This window comes from Pezoporus occidentalis, unplaced genomic scaffold (assembly GCF_034315485.1).
Source record: "Pezoporus occidentalis ecotype Australia unplaced genomic scaffold, CSIRO_AGI_Poc_V1 ctg14, whole genome shotgun sequence".
Classification (NCBI taxonomy): domain Eukaryota; kingdom Metazoa; phylum Chordata; class Aves; order Psittaciformes; family Psittacidae; genus Pezoporus; species Pezoporus occidentalis.
The window spans coordinates 4661202-4676348 of record NW_026913209.1 but is presented as its reverse complement, the minus strand read 5'-3'; positions in this window follow the sequence as shown (position 1 = coordinate 4676348).

The following is a 15147-nucleotide window of genomic DNA, read 5'->3' as shown; positions in this document are numbered from 1 at the left end:
ATATAAAACCAACCCTTTGACCTGAAAGGAAAAAATAGCTGGATGGTCAGAGAAAGAAAATCATGCTATCCTAGCTTTATGGTTGACCAGGAAATATCAGATAGAGAGAAGCAAGGTGTTTGAGAAATTTGCAGTGCGGATCATGTTTCAGTGGGTATCTTAACAAAGACAAAAATAATCTAAGAGAGTTTTCAATTGTTTTCAGGAACAGAAACCATTTTATAGATGACCTACAATATGCATTGGGCAACAGTTCCTAGGTCTTCAGCTTCTTTGTCTAAAAAGATCTTTGGCACTTTACATAAATACCCTGAAAAATGTGTAAATAACCACCAGCTTCAATGAGTTGATGCAGTCAAATAACAGGAGATTCCATTAATGTCAAAAGGCAGAAATAGATTAAAGGTTCATGAGTAGTAACCAAGAATCATTATCTGAGAAACAGAATCATTAACAGCATGGCATAGACCAACTTTTTTTTTTCCTGTGGAAGAAACTTCCTCTAAAATCATCGTTTACTTTTCTGACAGGTCTAAATTGCTTTCACCTGGCTACAGACGAAAAGCACAAAGAACACTAACAAAAGCAAAGATTCAGTTTCATCAAAGTCATATATTTCTGTTGAATTTTTAGCACTATCCCTTCAGGAAGAGCAAAGAATGGGCACTCCATTAAATGGGCATTGATACATTAGTGCATATAGAAAAATGGATTTTTGTGAAACATTTGCATGTATTTTCATTTTCTATTGAAATGGAATATATTTATTGTCAAACATTTTATTTGAAAATATTCAGAAAGGAACTTTACAGATATATTTTGGTATCTGAAGTACAAGTAAGCTCTGTGAAAAACAAGTCTTCTTTGCTCCTGCTTCCAAGTTCGGTAGCTGGGGAGTTAGTAGTCCTGGAAAAACTAACTCCATTATGCCAAATTTTATAACACTCTTGCAGCAAAACTGACTTTTTATGTCAGAAGTGTTAGGGAAATGGCATGGTCTCAAACATTACTCCTGGCACCAGTAAATTACTGAAATAAACTCTGTCATCTGCTATCCTAAGCTTCCCGTTCAGAGTCATTTGGGGAGTGGAAATTATCACCATACAGTATCTTAAAACTGCCAATTTTGTAAGAAAATTTGAGTTAGATTTTCTTATTTATGTGCTGTAAAGGTGTGATGGCATACAACTACAGTAGGCTGATGCTGCAGAATGACTCTAAGAGCAGAACCATAGAGTTCTGGAGGACTGTGCAAGCAAGGCAGGGGGTGGCCCCCACAGGTGGCCGGAGACCGGACCTGGGAGGAGAATGTGGAGGAAGCTGTGGGGGCTAACCAATACTGTTATGCCAAGAAGGAGTGGCTGAATACCACTCCTATATATGTGTGAACTGCGTCACAAATAAACTAGAAGTTGCTTATCACCCATATTGGGTTGGCCTGTCTGCTTCTCCTCGCCGCTTACAAATGGCGCCCAACGTGGGGCGCGGATTACAGGGCCCTGGTCGCTGGGGACCCGGATTATAGGGCTCCGACTAGCGGGGACCCAGGATATAGGGCCCCGACTAGCGGGGACCCGGGATACAGGGCCCCGGTCGACGGGGACCCGGAACGGCGAGAGAGCGGCGCCGGCGGCAGCGGCCGGGCAGCGCGGGCAATGCTGCTGCGGTGGCGTGACGGACCGGGGTGCTGCGACTAACCGAAAAAGTCCGCCGCTGGGGCGAACCAGACACTGCTGCGTCGGGAGGCCGATCCGGAGACCGAGGTTACAGGACGACCCAGAAGAAGACGATCCGGAAAAGGCTGGCCATGAAAATGGACCGAGAGGTAGCCCTGGACTTATTACAGTGCTTTTTATAAAAGCGGGGAACTGAGCCCTGAACTTTTTAAAGTGCTTTTTATAAAAGCAGGGAATTGAGCCTGACTCTAAAGCAGCTAGCAGGTCTAGTGGCTAGGGAAAGCTAAGAGATATTTTTTGCAGATCCTAATACAATATTTGAGAAGAGTGAGTGGCGAAAGTTTGGTGATGAACTATTTGACTCAGTGCTTAATGATTATAAAAAGGCAAAGAAACTCGGTAAACCACGGAGGGAAGTAATGAACTGTATAAAAAGATACAAGGCAGAAAAGAAAACTGCCGCGGTAGCAACGGAGAAACTAGGAACAGACGTCCCCGGTCAGTTGAAACCGGGGGAAGATTACAACTCGTTCCCCCCCCAACTCGCGGGAGCACAGGGTTTCCCACCCCCCCCTTCCTTTTCTCCCCCTCCATCAGAAGGTGCCGCGGAGGAGGTGTAACCCCCTGCTCCCCCACCACCCCAGTTCCGAAAGTAGGGACTGTGAAAAGGACAGAGAAAGTATATTAGAAGGTATACGCATGATAAATGTCGAGGAATCCGAAAGAGGGCGGTGCCTCGGCGCTGGATCGATTGCGGCGCCACTGTGAAGCACGCAGTAGAAAATAGGGATCATGCGCTAGCGGGAGATTTAAAGGAACCGCGAGCCTCTCCAACCCACTATGCCCCAGAGTGAAAAAAAAAAAAAAAAAAAAATGTTTAACTCAGTCACGGAGGAGCCAGGTCTGCAGATGGCCACATACCGAACGAGATACATCTGATAAGAAAGACACAGCTGCGAGCAACGGAGACCCCGAGTTCGGCGCAGGATCAGCCCCCGAATCCCCTGAATCCGAGCCAGATTTATATCCTCTGCTTCCAGACCCTGACTCTTCGTCTCCCGGGTCGGTCTGCTCAGACTTACTGGCCCTGGAGACGCTCAGTTGTAACAGTGGGTAACCAAATATGTGATCATTACTGGAGAATTTTCTGCAATGGGCATTTTTGCATATCCTGTGTTTACTACACAGCAGGGGGCTAAAGAGTGGGAAGCTCTTGATCTCAAAATAGTTAAGGAGGCCTGACAAACAGTGACCACGTATGCGTTAAAATCCTCTTATACTCAAGCTGTATATGATTTTTTCTTGCAACTGACAGGGGGAGCCCATACAGTTTCTCTGTGATACTCATGTATTAGAAGTTGGTAAATATAAGTATGTCCAGGTTTCTGTCAACCCTTGGAGATCTCTGTAGATACTGCTGGCTGCTTCTTCCAGCACAGGCTGGCCACCTGTGTCGGAATGAGTGTGCATTTTGGTCAGTATAAAAGCCCAAGCCTCATACGATGTGGGGGAGGCAGAGCCTCTGCGGGGACGCCCGCTAAGGTTGAGCCTGCCACCTCGCACTGCAATGATGCTTCTCGGAGCTGGTTTGCTGTTAGTCTCCACAGGGTCCTTGTGCCACGTTCTGTACGTGGGACTGTAGTGGGAGTAATGATGGCTTTTGCAGGGACTCAAAAAAAAAAAAAAAAAGAGGGGGGGAGAGAGAGTAATGATGTTACATTTAAGTTTAAACCCAGTCGTGGTTTAAACCCAGTCAGGTAATTCGTTCGCTCACTTCCCCCCCTTTCTTGCCCTCCCCCTGCTCCCGGAGGGACGGAGAGGAGAATGAATGCAACTCCCACGGGTTGAGATAAGAACAGTTTAGTAACTAAGGTATAACACAAATCACTACTGCTACCACCAATGATAATAATGATAAAGGAAATAACAAGGGAAGAGAATACATCATCTCACCACCAGCTGACCAATAACTCGCCCCCCAGGCCCAACCAAGCTCCGACCGATACCTCCTCCAACCCTGCAGTCCCCCAGCCCTTCCGGCTAACTCCCAGTTACATCCTGGGCATGACGTGCTGTGGTATGGAATACCTCTTTGGTCAGTTTAGGTCAGGTGTCCTGTCTCTGCTTCCTCCTGGCCTCCCCTCCTCCCTGGCAGAGCATGAGGCTCACAAAGTCCTTGGCCAAACCAAAACATCGCTTGTTATCAGCTCTGTTCCCGAGCTGAAAGTCAAAACATTGCACTGCACCAGCTACCAAGAAGGGGAAAAATGACTGCTACTGCTGAACCCAGGACACCTGTCTACTTCTGAAGAACTGATAACCTGGGGGAGGGGGTATATTTGTGCCCTCCTGCCTACAGGTCCATGGTGACTGCCTGCAAAGTTTGTCAAGCCTTGCCATGAGCTGGACAGACAAATGGATAAACCTGATGCCTCAGCTACAGGAGCTGACTGTGATTACCCCAAGCAGAATGAGATAGAGGAAGAGAAAGAATGGATAACTGCAAAACATCACTTGGGGACAACTGAGTAACATCCTAAATATGTGTGCTTGTAAAGGTTGTGATTTTGTGTATAAAACCACCTGTATTTACTAGCTAGTTGCTAGTAAAAGAAACTGCACCTTGTATTGTATAGATTTGTCACTTGTAAAAGAGATGTTAGAGTATGGAAATTTGCAGTAGCTGCTAGAAAATGCTAAGGCAAAAGCTAGAAAAATTTTAATACAATGGTAGTGTTATGAAGCAGGTGATGGAACAAATTAAGAGGGGGGGGAGAATTCCACTGGTAAGAAATTTCTTTGGCTAGTCCTTCACTGCCATCAGCATCTTCAACATGCTGCTGCACCCTGTAATAGTTACTCTGCTAATGTAAATTTGTGTGTGCCTTGCTGTAGTAGCGATTTGTTACTGGATAAAAAAAAAAGGGGGGGAGATGTGGAGACAGTGTTCTCACAGGAGAATGCATAATTGGTACATAAACTTTGAATAGTCCTGAAAGATACAGCAAGGCCATGAGAGGCCTGAAGAAGCTTAAGCAAGCAAGATAAGAGGCTGGAATTCACCAAGTTAATGAGAACTGTGGACTGTTGGCAAGCTTTCAAGGTTGAGTTCTCACACCTGTGTGTAACCAATTATATGTTAGTCACTAAGGGTCTTCAAAACATGTATCCAATCATAATATGCCAAATCACTGTAAGTGCTTCGGCCGGGGCCTTGGCTCAGCTAAGCAGACTGGGTTGCTGAGTTACTAAGCAGACAAGACTACATCGAAGGCAATTCCTGATTTGTTTTAAGGTTGACTCTGTGAGACATGCAACACTGCAGAACCTTTTGTTGTTGGAACAGGGACATGGATGTGAAGAGTTTGATGGAATGTGTTGTATGAGTCTCTCTGATTATGCTAATTTGATGCACGCACAGCTGAGAACCCTGGCTCAGCTTACCCAGCAATAGTAAATGAGCAATATCCTAAGAATAACTAGATGGTTGTCTTCACGGGGCATTACAGGTTGAGTCAAACACTGCTGTTTGAAGCATTGCACTTATGTATCATTGTTAGGTTAATCATCGTAGCTATTAGACTTGTTTATAGTTGTGTGATAAAACAGGTGAACAGAATAACCCATAATGCCTTGCTTGCACAAAGAAAAAGGGGGGAATTGTTGCAGAATGACTCTAAGAGCAGAACCATAAAGTTCTGGAGGACTGTGCAAGCAAGGCAGGGGGTGGCCCCCACAGGTGGCCGGAGACCGGACCTGGGAGGAGAATGTGGAGGAAGCTGTGGGGGCTAACCAATACTGTTATGCCAAGAAGGAGTGGCTGAATACCACTCCTATATATGTGTGAACTGCATCACAAATAAACTAGAAGTTGCTTATCACCCATATTGGGTTGGCCTGTCTGCTTCTCCTCGCCGCTTATAGGCTGATGTATTGCGTTAGACCACTAGTGGACTCTTGGAGGTTCAAAATACACATTTCTTTAAAATAGGAATAAAATGGAAAGGAATGCAATGTCTGACATTAAGGTTCAGTTCCCACAATTAACAGCTCTGAGGAAAAAAAAATAATAAGCAGAATTAAGTACAGAATTTGGCCTCATCAGCTGTGATCCATAAGTAATTTGGTTTACAAGTTTCTTTCATCTCCTTATAGCAAATATAATTCAATTGTGCATATCTTCAACATCAACACAATTAAATTGGTGTTAGGGGAACAAAACAGCCTTTTTTTCTCATTTAAGGCTCATATGCATAATCCTAGATATAGGAATAATGGGAGAATTATCATTTCAATAGTTGCCCAACACAGTTAAAGATATCTCAGAGGTACAAAAAGCTCAAAAACCCAATGGACACATTATTTGCACCAACATTTGAGGGCAAATATTTATCCTGAAGTCTAATAGTACTCCTTCCCTAAAGATTTACTTTGAGTGCTATACAGAGAGCCCAAACTTGTAAGATTTGCAGTGAAAGCTCCAAAGAAGACAATAAACTTTATGGGGAAAAAAAAAAAAAAGAAAAGAAACCAAACCAAACACAAATATTCCCCCAAGATCTGGTGATACATATATTATCTTGGACTTTCAGCTACTTTCACAGTTTTCCTTCACAGCATGTATCAGCATGAAGAAAATTACATTTATATGCATTTTTCTTGGTATTTTTGTTTTTCTTCAGTTTTTCTTGTGTCACAGGGCATTCTCTTATCTGCAAAAATTCAGTGCAACCTAACACATTTTAGCTCATCAGTATTAGTGGTCTGATCAACAGAGAGAGCTTTGTATAGTATATGTTTAGGGTCTAGTCCTGCCAGATACACTGCAAGCTAATTAAAAAAAATCATTTTTTAACATCATAAAATTAGATTTTCAGTAGGTTATGAGTAGATTGGAGAATACTGAAATGCTGTGATCAAAAAGAATCATTTAAATATATGTAAAAATAATTCAATACCTATACATTTATATCCCTACTGTTGCATCATTTTCCCTTTTAGGAAGCACAATTCTTTTTGCTTTGTTACAATTTGTAAGGTTGCTGCAATTTCATCTTATAGAGAACAAAAAGAATCGTCTGGTAAGTGAAGAAAAAAACAGAAGGTACAAAATGAAAAATAATTCCTAGGAGAAAATGCATTTCAATACTTAGCTTGATTATGATTAGATATGATTAGAATATGATTGAAAAGACTGAATTGGCCCATTAAATTTAATTCATCATTGCAAACCTTTCATTCTGAACATCCATTGCAAATAACCACACCCCTCATTCAGCAGTCATGTCTATGTGATTCATTCTGCCTTACTTGTAAGAAGAAGAACAAAGTTAAAATTTTAATTTCATATTGTGGTTGAGTACGAATCTTCCTTGACATTGAATATTTTGCACTTGCTGTTAATATTCTGTTGCTAAAAATAAAAGGCCACTATATTACTTGCATCAAAATAATGCTTTTCCTATTTTGCATGCTTCACAGGTCTTTAAACAAATCCTATAGATGTTCCGACTTTACATTTTTGATTACATATTTCATGCATCATTACTTTGAAAAGCTGCTTTAATTATAATACTTATTATGCTAAAATTGAGTTGGTTTTAGCCTGTAAGGAAAAAGGGCTGTTGTGTAATTACTGATACGTAACTGAACTTTTCCTTGAACCATGCAATTCCTACACTCTAATTAGGTCTCCATATCTCATTTACATAATTTTTTAATACTCTGATGGAATGCAATTTGCTGTCCTCAGGACTGGTTACCAGTTTCTTAGTAGCAGCAGAGGAACTGGAAATTCATGGTGAAGATAGCCCTTACTAGCCTTTCTGCTGCATCCGAAAGAGTTCATGCTGTTGAACAAAAAGTTTCAGGCCTCTTTCCTCTGAATATTCATGCTTATTTTCTTCATTCTTCAAATTTACCACCTTAAATTTACAATATAAGTAAGAAATATTCTCATGCTTAGCTGAATGAGATATGCACAAGTGTGGTGAGTAAAGGTTGTCTGGAGGGTTGTGGGCTATTTTTAGTTGATGTGCACACTGACATTCATTCCCAGAGCTTTCACTTATTTATGTCCTTATATTGATTTCCTTACCATGGTATCTCAGGGTTTCTGTTTCTTCGGGCATTATTAAAAATGAGAAAAACATATCCTAACCTGAAGTCACAGAAAGTGACTGGCCCCTTGCCTAGCAAGACAAGATCCTGAGGGCAGAATTAAGCAGGAGAGATGTGGTGGTCATTTCAAGCACACAGCTGAATGGCAGCAGTATGGTTTAGTCTCAATGAACCTCCAGAGCTTCTTCATCCAGTAAAGGACTACCCCATTCTTTCAGCACATGGCAGATTTCTTGATTTCCTTTTATTACCTGAAATTGGGATTGTACTCAGTAGTCTCAATCCCTCATTCTCATATCTCATTTTGTTTAGATGTTGAGGCAATTAAACTAGTTGTCTATTATTTGAGGAAGGAAATTGTGTTTGTAAAGACCTGAATCATACCTTTTGCTCATTGGAATGTCATGTCTAGATATGTTCAGAGAACTTCAAATTCTTTTTTGCTAAATGCTCTCCACTGGAGTAAAAATTCAAATATCTGTGCCAAAGTGTCTTCACCTGACTGCCATGACTTTTCAAACATGATGGACAGTGACTTAGCAACTTCATTCGCCAGCTCCTTCAGGAACGGCGGATGGATTTCATCAGGTCCCATGGACTTGAGTACATTCAGGTTCTTAAGATAGTCTTGAACCAGATCCTCTCCTACAGTGGGCTTAAGCTCTTCATTCTCACCATCCCTGCATCTGCCTTCCAAGACTTGAGTGGTGTGGTCAGAGCATTTGCCAGTGAAGACTGAGGCAAAGAAGTCATTAAGAACCTCAGCCTTCTCCAAATCCAGGGTAGCCAGTTCTTCTGATTGCTTCTGGAGAAGGCCCACTTTGTCCCTAGTCTGTCTTTTATTTGCAATGTACCTGTAGAATCCCTTCCTGTTACCTTTCACATCCCTAGCCAAGTTTAATTCTAACTGGGCCTTAGCTTTCATACCTGGTCCCTAGCTTCCCGTACAACATCCCTGTATTCTTCCCAGGCCTCCTGCCCTTGCTTCCACCTTTTATAAGCCTCTTTTTTCATTTTAATTTTCCTCAGGAGCTCCTTATCCATCCAAGGAAGTCTCCTGGCCCTCCTGCTGCACTTCCTTCTAGTTGGGATGCAACACTCCTGAGCTTGTAGTAGGTGATCCTTGAATATCAACCAACAGTCTTGGGCCCCCTGCCCTCTAGGGCTGTATCCCACGGAATGTTATTAAGCAGGTTCCTGAAGAGGCCAAAGTCTGCTCTTTTGAAGTCCAGGACAGTGAGCTTGCTGCACGCTCTTCTCACTGTCCTGAGGATCATCATCATTATTGCTGATACTTATTTGTGACGTGAATTAGTGGTGGGTTTTTTTAATCTGCTCCAGTAGTTAACAGTACATCTCCTATTACTTCAGGTTTAAAATGTATAGTGGCCATAAGTAAATTTGCATAACCCCACTAAAATCCTTAACACGTATGGAATCATACCCTCTTTGTAACGGATGAAAAATATGTTTCTTAGGACACCTTGGACACTCTTTATGCAATGCTATTGAACAGGACTGATTATGTATATGAATATGATAGCATTATTGAAATGTTGGATGCTTAGATTTCTTTATGGAGCCTTATAAAGCTTTATTTCAATATTTTAATATTTTACAGTAATGGTGTTGAACATTATTGCCACTTTTTAATATTCTGTTACTTCTTTAATATATTTAAAACACTACACGTATTCATCGAGTGCACCACTGCAACCAAAGTCAATGAGGGCACCCTTGTTAATCTCAGTGAATTAAGGTCACACCTGGACTGAATTACATCCTTATATACGTTTTTTTCCAAACTGACAAGAGACTTTCTCTCACTGGCGTCAGTTCACAGCTCCAAAGCACAATAATTTGCAAATAATGGCTGTTATGCTTATGGAAGGAAATTAAACTAGTTATTAACTCTGATAAGTACTTTCTATTTCACATAACTTCAGAAATGTAGTGTCCATTAAAACCTTCTATTATGAATCTGCTAATTAATTACTTTGCAACTATTGTTTACAATTTATTCATTTGGATATTGATGCAAATTTGCCTTTATATGTAAGAATATTCCTTGGTAGTAAGACAGATATCACATCTGCATATATCTGACCAAACTAAAATCTAAATTACTCCTTTGTATTCTACCATTTTAGCTATTTGGTGTAGAGGGCTATTTATAGATGGATTTCAAATGGGGAAAAAGAATCACTTTCTTTTAAGGGCATCAAAATCATGGGAAGAAAACTCATTCTGAGACATTCAACCATTCAACCATATGGGAGACCTGTAAATTCTTGAAAACCTGTTATTATCTGCAAGCATAAGAAATGCTGTGCAGTATTAATAGCATAGTTAAACTAAAAATATTTCATTTCAATTATATATTTATTTGAATATCCTCAAGCTTTTTGCATCTATAGAGAGTTTTCCAGCAGTCAGCAATCACTGGAAAAAGAGCTTCTTTAAGCCTTTTGATGGTAGGTGTTTCCATGTTTGAAAAAATTCTTCATATAAATGACATAGAAAAAGAGAGCCAGAGGAAAAAAAAAAAAAAGATTAGTAAAGTGCACAGCACTGAGAATAAATCTGTAAAAAGCTACGCAAAGATCACTTTTGTAGTTACATCAACTAGGGTACGATTTTGAAAACTGGCAATCTTCAGTCCTCAAAAACAATTACTTAGAAACAGATTGTGAAAGCTAGGGAGGGACATCTTGGTTAATTGAAACCACTTCCCTGTAGCCAAGGCATATAACCCTCTTCATAATTTCATTAAGTTACCTCCTTAAACCAGTTAAACATAAAATTGTGTTAACACCAGAATGCTCAGAAACTTTACTTTTCAGCTTACTAGCAACCTAATTCTGATTTTCAATATTTCTCATCAGTTCTCACATGTTTTCCGCTGCCAATATTTTAGTTTTTCATAAGCAGATGGTCTCCCTCTTTGGTGTTTACCCAGGTGATGATTTATCAGGGAATATTATGGAAATGTTAGGTTTCCATTAGCTCCTGTCTCCAGGATGCTGCTTTTCATGTTCCTAATCCCATATGCCAGGTTTACAAGCCTGGAAGAAGTTGTGGTGTTGACATGCAAGGAATTCCTTCATGCAAAGGATGGAGATGGGGTTTATTATTGCTTCTGCTCATGCCTCCTCCCTCCACCTCCCCATAGTATAATCATAGAATCATAAAAGAGTTAGGGCTGGAAAGGACCTTAAGATCATTTACTTCTAACCCCCCTGCCATGGGTAGGGACATCACACACTAAACTATGTCCCCCAAGACTCAATATTCACAAATGGCCACTGACGTGATTTACATTTTTGATTTACCTGTAGAGAATACTATACTCTAAGAGCCTTCATTAGGCTAAACAGGCCAAGCTCTTTCAACCTCCTTGCACAAGAGCCTCTCCATTTTTTATAATCCTATTTTTCTCCAAACAGAGACTCGTCGGCACCTAATAGCAAACTTTAAGCACCGTTCTAACATGTTCTGGTATAGGAAGGATCCATGTCGTTCCACCAAAATATTGTCACAGAGAGGGTGGCTGTTTGTACTATTGCAGCCAAAACTAGATGCTGAGAATGGCCAATAATGCATTACACACAATGAAAGAAATTCCCTGCGTTCAGTGGTCTTCAAATTAGGCTCAGTGTCCAAGTAGATAATATTTTTAAAAGTCTGAATTTTGACAGTTGTTTAACATTTCACATGACCAGTAACCCTGTGTCCTGGGTTCAGCAGTAGCAGTCATTTTTCCCCTTCTTGGTAGCTGGTGTAGTGCAGTGTTTTGACTTTCAGCTCGGGAACAGAGCTGATAACAAGGATGTTTTGGTTTGGCCAAGGACTTTGTGAGCCTCATGCTCTGCCAGGGAGGAGGGGGAGCCAGGAGGAAGCAGAGACAGGACACCTGACCCAAACTGACCAAAGAGGTATTCCATACCACAGCACGTCATGTCCAGGAGGTAACTGGGAGTTAGCCGGAAGGGCTGGGAGACTGCAGGGTTGGAGGAGGTATTTTTGGTCAAAGTTATCGGTCGGCTGGTGGTGAGATGATGTATTCTCTTCCCTTGTTATTTCCTGTATCATTATTATCATTGGTGGTAGCAGTAGTGATCTGTGTTATACCTTAGTTACTAAACTGTTCTTATCTCAACCTGTGGGATTGCATTCTTTTCGACTCCTCTCCGTCCCTCCGATGACCCTGACTGGGTTTAAACCACGACACCCTGGATAAGCATTCAGTATTTAAATAGCATGCAAACAATAAAATACATCTTTCTCATTTTCATAATCATGTACATACCAGCCACAGCCTAATTGCTAAGACAGAACAACACTCCTAATTATATCCATTGTGAATTTTTGCTTCCGGATGGGGTATGAAGTGCCTTTATGTGTTTACAAATTGCTGGATTCAGGTGAGCTTCAAAGTTCTGCAGGCTGATCTCACATTAGTCCTTTGATCTGTATTTTTAATTTGGCATGAAACTACTGCATGCTACATAGTCAAACTAATGAGGTTGCCACAACTGTGCAGGGCAATAATCAACACCTACGTTATTGCTGGAGACTGTATTTAGTCCATGCATGATGTAAACTGAGAAATGCTTTTTTGTTTCAAAAAACATTCTGATGTGCATTCACACATTTTCTCAGAAATTAAAAAGATTGCAGGCAGACACGGTGAATGGAAAAGTATTGGGATCATAAATTATTTTGATCTAGACTTTTGACAAATCAAGAAAATAAAACCTGCACAATAAGTGCAAAGAGAAATTCAGAACTGGAGTATAATCCATGGTAACAAGCAGCATCACAAAACCAGGAACCAGTCGACTGTGTGGTGGCTTTACAATGTTGGTAACATCGAGTTAGAGCCTTTCTCACATGCTGTGACCCCGTGAACTGGAAGCAACTGTCTGTCCTGATGCACCTCTAGAAAGACACAGTGAAAACATGCTGCAGTGTGATGGAGAAGCCAGAGTCGTGCTGGAGGACATCCTCAGACGCATCTTGAGAGCCTACCTGCGTATTGTGTGACAGTACCCATGTGTTGACAGCAGGGGGGGTCCACAGGTAGCCTATGTGAGAAGAGGCCATGGGCTACCCTGGGCTGTGAACAGCCAGTTCCAGCTGGCTGCAGTGGGGAACCCATACTGGAGCAGATTAAAAGTGTGAAAACTGGCAGAGAGAAGCTGACCATACTGACCATCCGTAGCCCCCATCCTGTCCTGTGCCACTCATGGGGGGAAAGGATTGAGGAGAGTGAGGATTTAAAGTTAAGCCTGGGAGGGGAAGGAGGAAGAGTGTTTTAATGTCTTACTTTGCTTCTTACTATCCAAATCTACTTTAGTTGTTAATAAATGACTTTTCTCCAATTTAAGTCAGTTTTGCACACAACAGGAACTGTGAGGCAATGTCCCTGTCTTTATCTTGACCCATGAACTTTTGCTCTCCTTTTCCTGCTAAGGAGAGGGAGTGAGTGTATAGCTGGCTAGGTGTTTGTCTGTCAGCCAAGGCTGACCCACCACACTCAGTCACCCAAGTACATCCTGCATTCAGACCCGCCCTTTTTGAATGATCAGCAGTAGCAATACAGACCACTGTACTCCACAAAGTTTGTGATCCACATAAACTCTGAGTAAGTGCAGGACTGTTCTGTGCCGTGCTTGCCTGCATATACAGTTGTGCCTTCCGGCCTCTCCTGTGCTCTACAAATCCCTTAGCCACAGGATAAACTCAAAAGGGTAACTGTAATGGAGGAAGCTGTAGATGTCTCTCCCTTGGCACCAGGGATGACACCACCTGCGAGTCCTTGGCTACATCTAAAAGTGAAGCAACCTGTTCTTATTCAGGCATGCTTTTGCTTGACAGTAGAAATTATGAATAGAGTTGTTTTCTTCTAAGATAATTGTATTAGAGCTCTAAATACTGATGAACTTCTCCATAGAGAGGATCTGCACTGCTTGCCATGCTGTAATGGAAGGCTTCTTAGATGCTGCTCAAGCTGGGATTCCCAGCACCTGAAGGTACATAAGATTACCTATCAGTGTTTTACATCTCATGTTAGCCCTACTAAATAGTATTTTAGAGAATGTTGTGGCGAGTTAGCCTTAGCTAGATGCCCACACATCTTCTCACTCACTCTCTTCCTAACCGGGTGGCAGAGAAAATAGAAAAAACAGGAGCAAGAAATTTAATTGGCTGAAGCAAAGACAAGGAGATCACTTGTCAACTACCCTCACACGAAAAAGACGCAGCTTCAGAAAACTAATTTATTGCCAGTTAAAATGAAAATGTGATAAATAATTCAGGTAGTGGGAAACAAAAAGACAAATATTAAATCAATACTTTCCTCCCTCGTTTTCCAGACCGAACTTCACTCCCAACCCTTCTTCCCGCCCCAGGCAGCAGAGGAAGGTTGGGGATGGGGTTCAGAGCCAGTACTAGGGGTTTCCCTCTGCTCCTCCCCCTTTGTCATGCTTTTCCTCTGACCTGCAGGGTCTCTTCTGCAGTCTGCAGAGAGTCTCTGATCCAGTGCCTGCAGCACCTTCACCACTCCTCTGACCTTGGTGTTTCCTCTGCTGTTTCTCACTCCTCTCTCTTTCAGGCATTTTCTTCTCTTTGCCAAACTCATTATCACAGCAGGGGTTACCAGTGTAGCCAAGGGTTGGTTGGAGATGCTGAAACTAGCCATGTCCGGCACAAAGCAGCCCCCAGACACTCCTCACAGAGACCGCTCAGCAGCCCCCACTTCCAGTGCCTCAACACGGATACACAACTCAACCTTAGAGAGTCTGACTGCCTTTCTCACAAGTATCATAACAAATACTTGTGCCCATGTGCTACAGCCTCACACCTGCATGTGTTTCATTAGATACTTCTATTTTTCACACTGTCTTTTGGACCAGAATATGAAGCCTCATGTGTAGTGTTGGGCCTCTTGAGGGAGCAGGAAAGGGGTCAGCACCTACTTAGAATGATAAAGATGCATCCATTACATTTGTACAGCATGCACAGGGAAACATCCATCAATCATAACAGTGTTTCACCTATCAAAGTATTTGACAGCTACTTTTAATGAACAAAGAATACTTGCATTGACTTTTGTCAGTGTTACGTGGAGTATTTCCACTATTCAACAGCTGTGTATCAATAAAGATGTAATTATGGGTCAGAATTGACTTTCATCTACACATCTGCCTCAGCTCTACTCTAAAGGTAATGCAGACTTGCAACACTTTGAATGGCTCAGGATGCTGTTCTCTACTCTGTACAAAACAACATGAAATTAAAACACAACTGAAGCAGACATACATTAAAAACTAATTATTTTGTTCAGACA